At 40.2% G+C, this 16,881-nt stretch overlaps 1 protein-coding gene across 9 annotated transcripts in view; it reads left to right on the forward strand.

Moving 5' to 3' along the window:
- Window positions 1-16,881, forward strand: part of GADL1 (glutamate decarboxylase like 1) — a 249,377-nt gene that overhangs the window by 151,491 nt on the left and 81,005 nt on the right. For 7 of the 9 annotated variants that reach the window (XM_042816576.1, XM_042816571.1, XM_042816573.1 and 4 more), the window contains one exon: window positions 10,080-10,196. The exons of 1 other annotated variant lie outside the window; for it this stretch is intronic. The gene's annotated coding sequence lies outside the window, so the exon portion shown is untranslated. Of the gene's footprint in view, window positions 1-3,413; window positions 3,433-10,079; window positions 10,197-16,881 lie in introns of those variants that run through there. One more of the 9 variants, XM_042816578.1, reaches the window with a different exon arrangement.

The following is a 16,881-nucleotide window of genomic DNA, read 5'->3' on the forward strand; positions in this document are numbered from 1 at the left end:
CATTGAAGTGAAGCATAGACTGAAAATGTTGGGAGTCAGCATTCTGTAATATGTAATCCTTCAATGCTTTTGATTCCCCAGCCAGTTGTTGACAAGAATGGGCACAGTGCTGTCAAAGATGAGGGGAGAGTCTTGCAGTCCAGTTCTGGATTTGGCTTTGACCTGGGTCTGCTCAGCCAGCAGACAAATACTCCTCCTCTACTCTCCATCCATATACAGAATTTGTACTGTTTAGTAAGTGGTAGTAACTAATATTGAACAGTATTTGTTCTGACAAGAGGAAAGTTCCTGACACTCTTGTTCAGGAACTGAAGCATCTGTTCAGTCAGCCGTTGAAGAGTGTGAGAGGATAGGAGGAAGCTCCACTGGGAAGCTTCAGAGAATAGTGGCAAACATGAGCTGGATGCAGTGAGCAGCATCACAGAAGGAGTAAAGAGAGGCAACCTTGTCCATGAGCCTTCTTCACCTGGAGTTTGGCAGCTAATTTTCTTTCATCACTGGTAGCTCTACTGAGACTATGGCCAAGCAAGGGAATGTGGCAGGTGATAACTTATCAACTTGGTAAGGCTGCCAGAACTGTGTATTTGCTGTTCAGGCTAAGCAGTTGCTAAGAAAACAGCTGCACTGGTTTAAAATCTTACAGTCCCTTTGCTGTTTGCTACCCTCCATCTGCCAGCAGTTAATATTCCAGTAGGAGACCTGGCAGAAAGAAATGTGTACCCGTGCCTCAGCCATTCCCATTCACACATTCTGGCATCTTCACAGATTCCTGTGTTCTTTGGTATTGCAACAGTCAGACCCACTGGGAGATAATGTGATTTTGTTTTAACCTTGGTGAGCAGGGCTTAAAGTACTAACACTTTGTATAAGAATTAGGTTTAAATTAGTTTTAATTTTCTGTGTCTTTAAATGGATTTTAAATCACTTTTGGTTAAATTAATGCTACTTCACTGTGAAGTTAAATCCTCAGATTCATATCTGAATACTTAGAAATGTGAGCTGTTGAGATTTCTTTTCTTTACTATGGAATTATGATTTTGCTTCAGATGGAAGTAACAATTGTTGGTACTGCGCCATCATAAATGTATGTTGTTTGAATTTTTATTGCACCAGATCAAATGCTTCTATGCAAACCACGAAAATGAAATCCAACAAAACTGCCTTCGTTAAGGTGTAAATAAAACCATTTGCTGTACTTACAAAGGCATTCCCAACCTGCTTTTGGCATAAAATGTGTCTTTTACAGCCTATCTTGGCGCACACATCTCCTGCCTACCAATTATGAATGCCTTAGGGTGACCAAGTAAGCAATAATTCCAGCTGCTCCTGACAGAAGAAGACACTGCTGCACTGCATTATTTTTCTGATGAATGTACGTTCCCAATAAACTGAAACAGGTTTTGGATCAGTAACATCTCCAACAACAGGGATTTAGAAAGTGGGTCAGGTATATTGATGGAGGAGAATGGGTGACAGAGAGTGTGCGTGAGTATAAATGCGGATCTATTATGTCTTCATTTTTCCCCCCAATACTTCAATAATTGATTCAGGTCCTCTGACTGTAGTCGTAGAGGGAGCTTTCAGTATAAAGTGCTTTACTCAGAGCTTTAGTTAGCACAGCAGAAAATTTGACTCTGTTACAATTAATAGTGATTCTCTCACTTGAGTTGTGTAGGGCAGCATTTTCCTCTGTAATTCCTTTAGTAGTTCAGGTCAGGATCTATGTAGCACATCTAGATTGGGCCATTTGCCATCAATACCACTCCTCACTATTGTTTGGAATTGCACACGTAGCAAGGACAGTAGATTGTTTGAAGTTAAACATGTCTGAAATAACAAGGCAAATTTCAAGAGGGAAAGGACTAACATCTGCTGATTAAGGACTAAAATCACCTAGAGGAAGAGGTAGATGGAAAAACTGTGTTGTTTCGAGCTTGGCATTAATATCTCAGTCAGCTGGGTGGGAGGATGTGTTGTGAAAACACCTGCAGTGTGAAGCTTGATTCCCTAGGGTGAGGAAGGAGATGGTGAAAGCAGCAGTAGCTGCAGTCAGCCTGAGAAATCTCTGCTTTTATAGTTTAACAGCATTGTGCTTATGTTGTGTTGATGGCTCTGGAGACTTTCTAGTTTTCTTTTCAGTGTCCAGGCAGGACAGATTTGGAGCATGCTTCCTGGGAGCTGTCCTTGAAGTTGGCTTGTGCATACACTGGAAAGGCTGTCTAGAGGGAACAGGGATCTGGAAGGAAGCAACTGGGCCATCAAATGTACTCCTTTGCAGTAGCAAGCAGCCTTGTGATAAATGTTTAGTACAGGCAAGCCAACTGAAATGCTACTCTGCGTATATCCCAGGAGCCACAGAACACTACTCTCAAACACGTAGTAACAAAAGTTCATAATACAAAAGCTAGAGCAACAAAAGCATACCATACCACAGGAAGAGACCAGAAGAACTCTGGGGCATCTGTGTTCAGACTCTAAACCACTGGGGGAATTTGACTCCTAAAGAAATTTGGAATGTCCTGCAGGGTAAACAATCCCTCATGCTATCAAAACCTTCCAGGCCTGCTCTTCCAGCCCACCCTGAAAGAAGTATTTGGCTCTAAATCTAGAGATGAGCTTAACTTGATGCCTGAGCAAGCTGCATCGTCATTTGGACTTATCCTCCATGCCTGTTCAGTTTTCTCATTGGCCTCTGTCTTCTCAAACAGCTAATGAAGTTCTCTGGTAGTATCTATATTGACACAGAGATATTGAGACAAACAAGGAGCTGACTAGACACAAACTCTTATGTTGACCCTTTGCTCTCCAGTCTTTTAAATACTGTCAAATTGGAAAAACAACAGCAACAAACACGATTCTAAAAATAAATAAGCTAACTTCCTTTTTATGTTTATTTTGCAGAGTTAGCCCTTGATGCAAGGGGAGGGAGAAAGGGCTTGTTAGAGAGGAGTCAGGAGTCCAGTCTGTTGGCTGTCCTCTGTTACCACCATATGTGTCCAGCTTCTTTTTCACTGTAGTGAGGATCAGATAGAAAATCTGGTCTCCTCAAATTCAAGCCCTTGAGGTGGGACTGCTGTCAAACTAGGCTAGCTTTTAGACTCTGTATCATAAACAACAATGCTAAATTACCTCCCATGGGTTTTAAGACCACTGAAGACCATATACTTCTGGCCTTTAAATAAAGTAGAAGCAAGCAGATGGAGAAGTGCTTGTATGGGAACTGCTGAATCACGGCCTGAACCTCTGATTGATCACCTGAGGCGAGCACTGAGTCAGCCGTGGAGCACAGGTGAAGGCGATTTTCCTGTGATGCCAGAAGGGCTGGAGCCTGGCTGCACCTCTCCTAGACCCATGTAAGAGCTGACTGCCAGGGGGAGTGGATCTCTTCTGCAGGTCCTTTGTCTGGAGTTTTGCAGTGAGCCTAGGGTGTAGGTAAGCATTCTATCCATTCTCTCTTTGTTATTATAATCTGCTTTGCTAAGCTCTCTTGTTTGTTTCATAACTATAACATGTTTATATTCATTGATTATGTAGTGCTAGAAAAGAAGTCAAGTGAAAGATTCAGTCCATTCCTTACGCTGAGAGATTGTATATGGCATCCTGGAGTGGGGCACAGCTAAGAGCAATCAGTTCTGCAGTGGTTATGTTGTACTGGGGCAGAAAGTGAGGCACTTCAGCACACCGGGGAAGGTGAACTCTGAGATGCAGACCTTAGTATTCTCATGTGTAAATGGATCACTTGTTCATAATGGGTGCTAAATACTAGATATAAAATACTTCAATGTAATAAAACTTCCATATTCATTTTAGTGCTGAATAGTTTTTGGAAGACCTCTGAATGCAGTCCTGTTTTTACCATTTTGCTGTAACCTTCTTAGTGAATTGAGGTTTTTGGATTGGAAAGGGAGGAAATGCTGATTAGCTCTCTCTTTTGATAGCCTATCTTATAGTAAAACTAATTAGTGCCTAACTTTTATTGTTGTGAGAATTAGGATACTGAAAAAAGCCTCAGAGTAGCAAAATTAAAAAGGTGAGATTTTTCTAATGATTCTGTGTTGGTCAGGCACTAATGTATTTCTTCCAACAAATTTGATTTTTCTTTGGAAAACAAAAAGAGGGTTTGCTTTTTGCACCAGTTCCTACTAGCCCCTGAGAAAATGGGAGCAGTAAACTGTAAAAGAGACCTGAGGCTGGACTTGTTAGGCAGAAATTCCTGTTTGCTATTAATAGAGATTTCTGTTTGAAAACAAATGGTGCAGTTAGTGCCATTGGTTCATTGACATCTGAAATGAAATTGAAGTATCCAGAGTGGAACAAAAGCCCTCACTGCCACTTTGTCACTGTAAATGAACCAAGTAACAAGGGACTGGGATTAAAAAAACATGTTAATAGATATACAGAGAAGGGTAAAAAATAATGGCAGTTGTGTCCATTGTTCAAATACTGTAATAAAAAGCTGTAGTGGGTCATCTTGTACAATGGGAAATAATGTGAGATACCTAGTATTTCTGCAGTGGGTAAATTTGTATTAGTGGGCTGAAACTATTAATTGAAAAGTTCTGGACTGTAGGGCTTCACCTTTGAAGAGGAATCTAATAGCTACATGATTAAGAAGAAATATCTATATCAATATAAGTAACTCAGTTTTAGAAGTCAATTAAGAATGTTGTTTTGAGCTACTGATTTTGCACTTCTAAATAGCAGTGATAACAGAGTATGTTTCAGTGATTTTTTTTTTTTTTTCATAGTTTTTCTGTATGTCTCAACTTCTACACTAGCACTAAAACCCTTACAAATAGATTACATACGTGGAAGATGCAACATGTAAAATTGCATATTCTGATCACATGTTGCTTTTGACATTAAATGTTTGAAGTAATTTATGGTTCAGCAGGGAATGTAACTGATTTCAATGGAACAGTTTTGGAGTATATAATTTTATGGCATCTTTATGACTAAGTGTGCTGTGTACCACCCTGTATTGCTTTACATAAGAAGACACAAAAAGAATGTGTTAAAATGATGTGTTTGCTCTTTGTTTAATTTTGACCAGTATGTACATATGTTCATGCATTCTAAGATTATATACTTGTCAGATATCCTCTGCTGATCGTTTATTTCAAAATGGTACTGGCATCTTTCCTAAAACAAAGGCAGAAGGTCATCTTGATGTCTTTCAATTGCATTGCTGGTGGGCTTTGTACTTAGTGACTCATCTGGCTCTGTTCTTTCTGGTATGGCTGTGGAGTAATTTTTTTAATCTGTATCCTTCTGTGTTGTCAAGCACAGAACGCTACACGGTGTTGTCATCTCTACTATTTTGAGTACAACTTGTTGAGTGAGCAATTACAGTTTGCATTTCTCTACCTGCGAAAAGATCTCTTAGAAAAGAATTCCTTAAAAAAATTGGAGTGTGACTCTCTCTGAAGTCAGTTCTGAATGATGAAGTAGAAATAGGTATTGGAAATAATCCCTCTTCCTACTTGGGTATCCTGAGACCAATGCACTGTATGAAGAAGGGTCAACATAACAGCCAGATCCATGACTTGGAAACATTTCTTCAGCTGCCACTTTTGTTTTGCGAATGACTATACATTTCTCTTAAATTTTCTCTCAACAAGGAGTCTTAAAAATACACTGTGAATTGCTGTTTGCAAGAGGACAGTTCACAAAATCCTAGTATCCTCATTTTTTCCAGTGTTTGATGGTGGAAGTAAGAGCAACACACAGGCTCCAGTTCAGCTATTCAGTTATGAATATCTTTGCCAAAGTGAAAATGCAGCTGAAAACTGTTAAAAGCCACTATTGGTTCAAAGTTCTCCCATTTGGTCACTTGTTTGCACGCTACCATTTCTACACTGGAATCTGGTTTCTTTTTTAAGTGTATTAATCATATTGCAAAGTTCTGTAAGTACACATCTCACACCTACTCCACAAAAAGGTGGTGCTGTACTCATTAAATACCACATCTTATGTTGCATGTGTTCTCAAGAAGACCTGTCCTAGCTTTGCACCTATCAGCAGAAACAACTTGTGCTTTTAATGAGTCCTGAAGCTTTTCTTCTATTCACCTGGATGTAGGACTTCTTTTTCTTACTTTGTTTTTTTTTTTTCCCCTTCTGTGTAGCAATTCTAAATCACTGGCTCATTCTCAGCCTCAAAACATTAAGTATACTCCAGGCGCAGGATATGGGAATTCAGATGCAAGCTCTCTCAGGAGTGCACTAGCTAACTTACTTTCAGAAAGCTGTTGGAAGTATGCTGATCTTTCTGTATTGTCTTGGATGCAAGCTGTTTTCTTTAATCTAACAATAGGGACTTATGAAAAGTTATTTAAGAGCTGAATATACTAAGAGGAGTGAGCTGCTTAGTGTAATTCTTGTCCTGAGAGGTGCTTATATTTCTCATTTATCTCCTTTGATCTCAGAAAAGATGCTTTGTCGCAAATTAGCCTTTTTATCCTCACAAGAAAAGAGTTACTGGGGAAATAACTGAGAAGAAATAAAACAGACATTCCAGATATGCACTGTATATTGTGCCCAACTTCCAGATGTCTGTTTCTTGGTCTTTAGCTTGAATTTGCAAGGTCAGCTTGATGCGTAGTTCAGAACTCTGAATGCTACAAGACAATGAGGTGCATCAGGACAGATTCTCATTGCATTTTAATGTGTGCCCATTGGTAGTAATAGGTCACTTCATGTTCTGCATGGAGCTCTCATATTAAAACTCCTTTCAGTTATTTTAACACTCTTTGGCATAGCTGTGCTTTTTAACCAACAGTGTACGGAGACAGAGGAGCCACTGAACTCCTTCACTTCTGCCTCTGCTGCTATGAGAAATCTGGGAAGCATGTAGACGTACTGAGGGATGTGGTTTAGTGGGGAAATACTGGTGATAAGCAGGCAGTTGGACTGGATAACTGTGGAGGTCTTTTCCAACCTTGGTGATTCTAAGATTCTATGACATAGGCCAGGAGCACCTGCTGCCTTCGTCTAGCTAATATTGTCCTGATCAAAATGGTCCTCTCCTTACTGCTGCATTATTTCTCCTGAAAGACAGAAGTACTAAACCACCTGTCTGAAATTCTCTCTAATCTACATGTGGTATTTGCTTTATTTAAAACATATCATTGTTTAAAAAAAAAAAAAATTGTTTGGGGTGTGGGCTGGTGACATCTGTTACTTCATCCCTCTGCCTAGTCTTTATATCCCAGTATTTGCATCAATTATTGTTATGCCTGCATACAGCAGATTTCCTTTCACCTCAGACTTCTTTGACCTTAACAGATCTTAGTACGCTTAGAAGAAATTGTGCCAGGTAGTATCAGATCTTAAGAGCTCAAAAAAAGCATTTTTTTCTCCTGAATGCAGTTCTGTGATACTTGATGTGCACTGCTTGTTCAAAGAATTCTACACTTGCCATGCACAAGTGACTGTTGGAGTCATTTCATTTGCAGAACCCACAGGCTCCTTTTTTTGCTAAATAACACTGCTCAGCATGTTCTGAAATTGCCTGCTGCTTTGCATCCTTCTGAGAGTTATGTGGTCCATGACTCTGGTTTTGCAACCAAAAAGAATTTGCATAAAATCTGTCTTGAATTGCTATAACCTTCATCCTTTTCCTGAAGTTTACAGACAGGAATGTCATGCATTAACCCTTCTTACTGGAGGTGGTTACATGTCCTGAAGGGCAATGCAGTCACATTCTACTTGCAGTATCTGCATGTACTTCTAACAGTACCTTGCACTGAATGGTACATTAGACCTGCTTGAGTGCATTTCTTGTGCTTATGCTATCTTTTGGTGACTGCATGCTACCAAGGACATAGGTCTTGGTTTTAGAAACAACATTCATGCCTCTCATTTTATGGCTTGCTAATGTGAAAATTACAGCTTTTGCTATACAAGTATTTCAGGATGGCATATACTTAGCCTGCTCAAAAATTCCAAGTTGTTCCTTTTCTGGAAAGCACTGTGTGTGTGTGTGTATATATATATATATATATATGTATATATTTTTTTTCAAAGTACCAAACAGGAAAGCTACTTCATGTGGAAAATCAAGAGTATAATTTTTTTTTTTTAAGACTTTTGATACTTTGAAATGTAAGGGTGGAGAGTTTGCCTCTTCTCAACCTCATCTCTGTTGCTGCTGTGCTCTGCAGATTTAATTCTCTCAAAAGTACCTAGTGAACGAGGCTTGATTCTACAAAATATTCTTGAGAAGAGCCATAATGGGAGAGTCTAACTAATGCAGCTTACTCTGAGTGAAATCTTGTGGTTTTACTAATTGCATCTTCAACTTTCATTTCATCTTAATTCATGGATTTTTATCTGTTGACTTCAAATATAAACCAATAATTTGTTCTGCCAGCACATACAATCATCTATGATAGATACCCTTGCACACAGCAGTGCTCTGGCTACAGCAGTCTGTAGCTCCATTTAGGCCACATGCCAAATACTCAGCCTCGAGGAAGAGTGTGCAGCTTGCATTGCACATTGTGCTGCTTCTACTATGTCTTTAGCAGTATCCAGGCTTTCTAGCTTAAAGATAGTGCATACATGCCCACACTAGCTGCAGTGACCACAGCAGAACACTGTCTGGAGGTTTCTCTAATTTAATTCTGTCCCTCATTGTGATCTGTTTCTCTACCCATGCTTAAAGAGGCATATTAACAGATCTGTGTGTTTATAAAAAAAACAAAAACAAAACACCAGCTTTGTATATGAAAAACAGCCTGTGCAAATGAAAGTGCCCTTTTTTTTATCAGTTGTTTTTCCCAAGGCTTTTCTGTCTAAAACATAATGAATGTATGAATTGTATTGCTACTGAAGATTCAAAGATTTTGGTGACTGTAAGCAGTAAGAATGAAGGTTGCACAATCTGTTGTTGTTGTTGTCAACAAACTCTTGAGATGAAATTAGAGTCTGGAACTTGAAATAACCTCATTTATTCATTGCAATACTTGAACATTTCCTTATTGCTTCTGCTTACTCTTCTGTCTGCTTCATTCAAACAGCACTAATCGGTTGATAGTCCTATTTTTAATTTGTGGGAGTGATTTAATTCCTCTGAATTACAGAAGGGGCAAATGACTTCATAAACTTGAGTAATGAGATTTGTTAAACATTACTTATCATGAGGATCTTTCCTAGAGAACATATCCACTCCAAGGAAATATCTAATTAAAACATAATGGGTGAAGCAGCTTGCTGATTCCCAATCCTTTAAGGTTCCTCCTCTTATGAGGTTGTGTGTTCTTTTGCCTTCCACCAAAGTCAGTGTTAGAGATATGGGATGACCTGGTTGGCAAATGCTAATTAAAGCAGAATGTACAAAACGTACCTGTCCTTCAAAAATAGTGCTACAGTTTTAAAATCAGGCACCTTAGGTAGTCTATTCTTTAATGTACATTCTGAGGCTTTTTATTAAACATGATAATAACAGTCGGATCTGTAATTATCATTATTGTCTTGAATCAGTAAAAGTCAATTTTGAAAGGTCACTTGGGAAAGGATTATAAACAGCCTTATTTAAATGCCCTACATTTTTAACAAGAAAATATAGGTATGATTTTCTAAATTTAAATACATAACATGGGTATACAAACTGGGTCTATCAAACCACAACAGACTTGCCAGAAATTTGAGAGAGCTTCCATTTGAGCAGCCAGTGAGGATAAAGCTGGTGACATGCAATTGCTGCAGTCCAACTCAGGCCTGTGGTGGGATGGTGAGACATCCTTTCCAGTTCCCTGTACTTTCTTCCACCTGGACTCTTCATAGCATGTATGATCTCTGGATCTCTGAAGATGCTACATCCAGAAGATGTGTGTGTCTCAAGAGAATTACATCTGGTCACCTCCGATACACTGAATAATATCTCCCAATATCTCTGGAAAGTGTCCTGTAGCCATATTTTGCTGCTTGAATTCAATATTCCTATTGCTGACTTTGTTGTCCTTGTTGATGCCTTTAGGGTCAGAGATTCACCTATTGATGTGGTGTTTTTTCAAGCCTTGATGTTTCGAACAATGTGTTTTGCCAGCCAGCTAATGTAATATTGTTCCTTTGAAGGCATCACATGTGGAAACTTGAGAGTCTAACTGGTTCTTCACTGTATAGAATGATCAACCTTCACCTTTGGTTGGCCTCCAGTAGAAGAGCAACATTATGCCTCTGGGCATCAAAAAGGTAATGAATGCCCTTCAACCTCTTAATGCTTTTTCCTCCCTGTCTCAGTTACCTGTACCAGACTACTAATGTTTGAGTTCCATAGGTGATACTGATACCAACAGAGGTAACCATGACACTTCAATTTTTAATGCCCTAGGATCTGATTTTTGGGACAGCAGTAATTCTGTGGGTTTTGTTTACCCGCATTTTAGAAATGCATAGTATTCCCAACTCTAAAATGTTGTCCATGGTCTGTTCTGGGGAAAATACAAAGAGCAAAGATGCTGCTTCATGGGGCTTCCAGGTTAGCTTTGCAGAAGTATCTTGTGATTTTAGAAGCTTCTATCTGTAACACCTTCTAAAGGGCCTGGGATTTTTCTAACTAAATTCAGAACTATCAATAGGTGTTAAGGTTTGCCTACCAAATTAGGCAAATACATTTGAGTCCTTTTTGGTTAATATTGTTTTCTTGTTTGAAAAACTTGTTTGAGGCCATTGGTTTTCTGTGTAGTTTACTGGAGGTTGTACACTTGATGAAAAAGCTGTCTTCATGTAACAAACTTCAAGAAGGGGGTCAAGAATAGAAAGGGCTTTCAGGTTAATGTTGCCATATCAACTTTGTGAGTAGAAAATAGAAGATGCAAGTTCCTAGCAAATACAACAATTTAATTCATTAATGTTTAAATGTAGTTCTCAATAGTTTATGTGCAACACAATTCAGTTGTGTGGTCGTGGCTGCTTTCAGAGAGCTAGGTATTACTTGTTGGTGTCAAACCTTTTAGTCTTCATTGCATTCCACAGCTCATTATGCTTCAGGTGAGGTAACTTGATTCATTTATGCACAAGGTGGGCAAGAAACATAAATTTTTAAAACTGATGTATATTTACTAGTGTAATATTGCATATAGAATTAGTTATCTGGTTTGCCAGAGTTTCAAAGCTTGCTGTTTAATTGCACATCATTTAAATCTGATGGCCTGTGTTTTTAGTAGATTTATGCTTCTGTATTTCTGTTCAGCTTCTCCTTAAACTCTTCTGAGCTCCTTTGTGACCTACATGAATTGAAATATAGTCAGCTTAGTGCACTGACAAATGAAAATAGGTGACTAATGTCAATTGTCTTTTGATACTTCATACTCTGCTTGCCAAGAATGCCTCATGTTCTGTGATCATTTAAAATCCTACACGCTCAGAAAAGTCATCTTTTTCACAGACTGATTGCAGTCAGTTGTTAAAAGAATATAATCTTGAGCAAATGCTCACCAACAGCTACCCTTTTTTATATTTGCTTAGTAGAGGAAAAAATAATGAAGTAAGCCTGCAAAGAACCTTGTAGTCATATGGTCTGATCTCCTCTTTCTCCTATGTCGTTAAATCTCATACATGTAAAAGCTCTGAGGTTGGTAACCTACACTTGGCAAAAACCTGTCTTTCAGAAAAGTAATTTTCCAGGTTGGAAGATACAAAAACATTAAAAATTTCTTATTGCCCTCATGAGCTTGTTCCAGTGACATACTGTCAATTTAAGAAGAGAAACAGAGTGCTTCATTTGAATTTGTCTGACTTCAGCTTCTATCACAGCTTCTTGTTATGTTATTCTCTGCTAGATTAAAGAGCTCTTCAGAATTCATATTTTTCTCCATAGAGGTACTTATACGCTGTAATCAAGTCAATCTTTTTGATAGGATAAACAGATTGAGCTGTTTAAGTCTCACTTAGCAGCATTTTTCTTCAATTCTTAGATCACATTTTCAGCTCTTAATCTGCCCCCTCACCAATTTTTAAGTAATTTTTCAAGACATGGGCAAGAACACAGTATACAAGATTGGTCTCTTCAGTGATATATCCAGAGATAAAACTACCTCCCTGCTTCCCGCTCCCCTGATGCAGTTAAATCCTTCTTGAAGCGCTGTCAGTGAGGATTTACAATGAGTTGGTGACTACAACTCCTAAATAATTTTCAGTAAGTGTAGTCTCCCTTCACTACACAGCGCCTACAATCCTTCATACTCACTACAGGGATTTGCTTACCCCAGATGTATTTTGTTGGATAAGACCCAGTTCGCCGTTTATTACCCTTGCGGTTTCTGTCATCTTAGTGCCATTTTCTGATGTGATCGCCTTTTCTCAGAAACAGAGCTGTTTGAAGGTTGTACGCTGTCAGCTACATTTTGTTATCATTTAGACAAATCTTAGTCAATTTAGTATGTGCTTTAATGATATCGTGGGGTACTACGTCTTTCTTTCAGACTATCATTAAAGTCTAAAAACATCAATATGCACTTAGCCAAATGAGCAGTTTCACCAAAGAATAAATTTATAGAAGTTCAATGAGACCCAGTCTTCATAAAAAAGACTGGAATTATTTCTATTCCTTTCTTGGAGATCTTTTTGAATTAAATCTGTTATTCACATCAACTATTGATGCTGACCTACCTTTTGCTGTCAACATCTTTGTCATTTTCTGACACTAGCACCCATTTGCAATTTCAGAAGTATTCTATAGTCTATTACAACATCAGCAGATGAAAGCCCAAGTACCTGTCCTGAAAGGGGGACCAAAAGCTATCTAAGGCTGATGGTAAGGGAATGGTCATGGTTTCTATCTTTCTAAATTACTAGCAGGCTAGAGCAGTTCTTCATAGTCCCTATGAGACTACTTGTTTCTGTTGTAGTAGTGAAGTATTTACTAAACATATTTACAATTCCTGCATCAGCACAAACCATTCTGAAGCTATACTTACTGATGGGCCAATATCACGTTGGGCTCTATTATTTCTATTGGGCTCTGTGTTATTTCTAACACACTTAAAATGTCCTTAGCTGTTTCAACTATAGATTCACCTTGCCTGATAACTCTCCTTATCAGTTTTTGATATAGTAACTTGTAATTCGTATTAAGTGTTATTTATATAATTTATCTTTGTTTTCCATTTTATTCCTGAATGCCACCTTTGAGTTTTTAAGAGAAAGTACTACTTTTTGTGATTGAAGGATCAGAGTCTTTTGGCCATTTATTAAAGGCTTTTAAGAAAGCCATCTTTCAATGTTCTGTTTTTTTTTTTTTTTTTTTCTTTTTTCCTCCTGTCTGTCTTCTTTCCCTCACTACTTTCCTCAGCTTGAGGAAATTAGCTCTTCTGAAGCAGAAGAAATGCATGGTTTTGATTGGGGCTGTTCTTCATTTCCCCACAGTGAGTACAATCAGGCCATGAACACTTGTTCCCAGGCAACTACTAATTTTTAATTTAGTGATATCTACCATTTTTATCTATCACAGTGAAGCCAGAATACTTCTCTCTTGCAGTGAAGGATAGGACTACAAAATTACCTTGTTGTAGTTATTAATGACTTGGTGCATGCTGCAGTTGAAGCTAGACAATTTGTATCCTCACAAACAAGGAAAATGAGGATACTATATGTAAATAAATGTTTAATTCACACCTGAATATTTCAGTAGCTTCCAAAAATCTTTGCCAAACTTTAATCAGGCCTGAATTGTAATGGAAAATGAGCTGTGGGGGGCCTCCAGTAGTTAATTTTGGGGCACTTTCAGACTTTGCTGTAGGAACAGCAATAACACATGGTAAAAAAGAATTTTATTTTTTTTCTTAAGGCAGCAGTTATGAAAAATAAACGGACTAGAATTAAGAACACGTGTGTAGCACTGAATGGCATTGGTGTCCTGGAATAAACTGGGAGAATGAGGTCAGCCGCAGTTCACTCAGAGGCCTGGAAGTAGCCTTTGACAGCTGGTGATGCCGCACCAGGGCTCTGTAAGCCGAGGCACATAAGCACATTGTGTAATTTGGCAGAAAAGCCAGGAGCCTCCTAGGTCCTGACTGTTAGCACCACTGTTTCACCTGCCTGAAGGCTGCTGCTTTTGAGGCCACACACAAGCAGCAGCAGTCACCTTCCTTCAGGAAAAAAGGATGTTAGACTCCTTCCTTAACCTGCTGCAGCCTCTCTAATGTGAGCTGCCACCTCACCAAGGCCTAAGCCTGATTGCAATGTTTTAATTGCACTGCGATTCCTAAAATCGAATTGAAATGCTTCTCACACTGATTCTAGTATGGAATTTGTGCCAGGGGAGGTTCAGGTTGGATATTAAGAAGTGTTTCTTCTCCAAAAGAGTCGTGAAGTCACTGTCCCTGGAGGTGTTCAAGAACCGTGTGGCTGTGACACTAAGGGATGTGGTTAGCAGGTGGGTTGATGGTTGGACCTGGTGATCTCGGTGGTCTTTTCCAACCTCAATGATTCTATGGTCTAGCTCTACATTTGATTTAAAAAAAAAAAAAAAAAAAAAAAAAAAAAAAATGAAGATAGCAAAGCTCCCCGTGAGCACCAGCACAGCCTCTGCCACCGCTCAGCTCCCTAGTGGGCAACAGGTGCCTGGCGCCAAAGCCACTGCTCAGGGCTGCTGCCCCACGGCCATTTTCCCCCACCCGGAGGAGGCGGCGGCTGGCGGTGGGCCTGCGGCGCCGAGGGTATTAATAGGCGGCTCGGGGGGAGCGGCGAGGTCTGACGGGCAGGGCTGGGCGTCTGAGGGCGTGCGGGGCGAAGGCTCGGTCTCGATCGCAACGCGGCACAGGACAGCTCGACTAGTCGGTAGTGCCTTCCCTCATCTCCGGTCCGCGCGAGCAGAGGCGGCGGCTCCACCACGAAGGCGAGATGGAGGGTAAACGCTGCGGTGCCAGAGCCGCCCTCTCTCTCCTCTTTCTCCCCGCTCCAGTGGGGCTGCGGGCTCGGGCGCGGCGCCTGCCGGGGGAAGCCGAGCAGCGCCTCGCTCGCTCCGTGCCCCCATCGGGGTTTTAACCCCTTTCTCCGGGGTTAAAGGGGGTCCCGGGGCAGGGTGGGCCGCTGGGCCGGCTGCAGCCCGGCGGGCAGTGGGGTTTGAACTCCGGCGGGGCAGCAGCTTCGTGCGGATGGGTAGGGAGTGCCTGTTGCATCTCTCTCCTTCCTCTGAGTGCGGCTGGAGATGTATCTGAATGTTTGAATAAGGTGTAGTGCTTGCAACAATTACTGTAAAAGCATTGCGTTACAGGATGTTTGTTGAAATAAATTATCTTTGAAGACTGGCGCTTCTTTTTCTTTCCAGGCACTGGAATAAGGTAGGCAGGGCAGTACAGTGATGTGCTGTGACAAGACTGCTGATCCCCGTGGTCCTGGGAAGGGAGGAGTTAATCCCACTTCATAAGTGTATCGGCAGTCTGTGTACCTGCATCAGTAGGAAGATCATTATGTAATGGAAGACAGAAGTTGTTTGTATATTTATGGAAATTGGGAAGATGAGAGACTTATGGCTAATACTGTGGTGAGACATCTGGGGGAGCTAGGAAAGTAATTGACGGAGTTGTGGCATGCTTAAGCTCCAGATATGCCATTATTTGCAAGGTTAAGAAATGAGGAATACCTTGGACCTGTGAGTAAAAACTGGTTGCTAAGCCAGAAAAGAAGTGCTTGCAGTTCTGTGCTCTCCCATAAGACCAGCATTTCCGTGAGCTTCTCCGCTTATCACAAGTTGGGAATCTCTTGGGAAAATGGTCAGAATGACTTGGGGTTTCATGTGTTTCAATTTCACACTGAATGTGAATGAGTCTTTAAACAAGAATTTTAACCCCACGCTGAGAAAGTCTTCTCACTTATCTACCAGACGTTCAGTGTCCTGCATTCATGGATGAAGTAAGTCAGTGGCAATCTATCAGTGGAAAGATCTCCAAATAAAGCAATATATTTGAAAGAAAACTCCTGGGGGGAAAAATTATATAAATTTGAGAAATATAATTTGCTTTTCTTAAATGAATGAGTGTTGTGAAGTAATATGATGATTCTCTTAGTGGTAAGATACGTGCGGTTGTGCTCGGAATATGATCCTGTGCACGTAGCAGTAATGCTGCATGAATGGCAGTAACTCAAAGTGCCTCCCTTCAAATGTCGTTCATATTAATGTCCTCTGCCAAGACAACACCAAAGATAGGCTTCTGGTGGTCACTGAGACAGGGATCCCAGTTGTTCCTTCCAGGTCAGTAACAGTGTTCTTATTCAAATGTTGCCCAAAGCAGGCTACCAGAAACCTAATTTCCTTCCAAAACAATTGGCTTGTGCTGTTATGAGAGATGAGTAATAATGCAATCCCCTTGCACTCTGCTGCTGCAGGTTTTTCAGTCTCAGTACCTTGCTGCTGAGCAGCATGTATAACTTCTGCATACTTTTCCTCTCACGAGGAATTCTTCAGTTTTCCTGTTACCTTTGGTTACCTTTGCTGTTTTTTTGTGCTTCAGTCTGTCTGGTGAATAAAGTTCATGTAGGTGGGGCTGTGTTGTGGCTGAGGGTGTTGACTGTAGACTTGTTTGAGTGTTCAGGTGCTCTGCTTCTGTTTTCCTAAGCTGTTGGAGAAATGAAGGGTATGAGGCTGTTGCAGCAGTACCATTGGGTTTGCTTTGTGCCACTGCTGCAACTAGAAAAGTAGATACAGTTGCAGTGAGGAAATAGGTGCACTTCCTCATGCACTGAATTATTCTTGTCTGCTGGAGTTTTGGATGTAATAGGAGCACTTCTGGGGAGTGACAGTGATTTTTAACACCCTTAATGTATCTGAAATTGTGTGTTTGTGAGGTTTGTCTTGCTGACTGTGTCAGGTTTCTCTCTGAAGCTGCTATCCATGAGAGCAGCTTTACTGTGCAGGGATGAGTAAGAATCTGTGTTT

Source organism: Centrocercus urophasianus, unplaced genomic scaffold (assembly GCF_019232065.1).
Source record: "Centrocercus urophasianus isolate 14NV4802_14NV808 unplaced genomic scaffold, USGS_Curo_1.0 seq_16, whole genome shotgun sequence".
Lineage (NCBI taxonomy): Eukaryota > Metazoa > Chordata > Aves > Galliformes > Phasianidae > Centrocercus > Centrocercus urophasianus.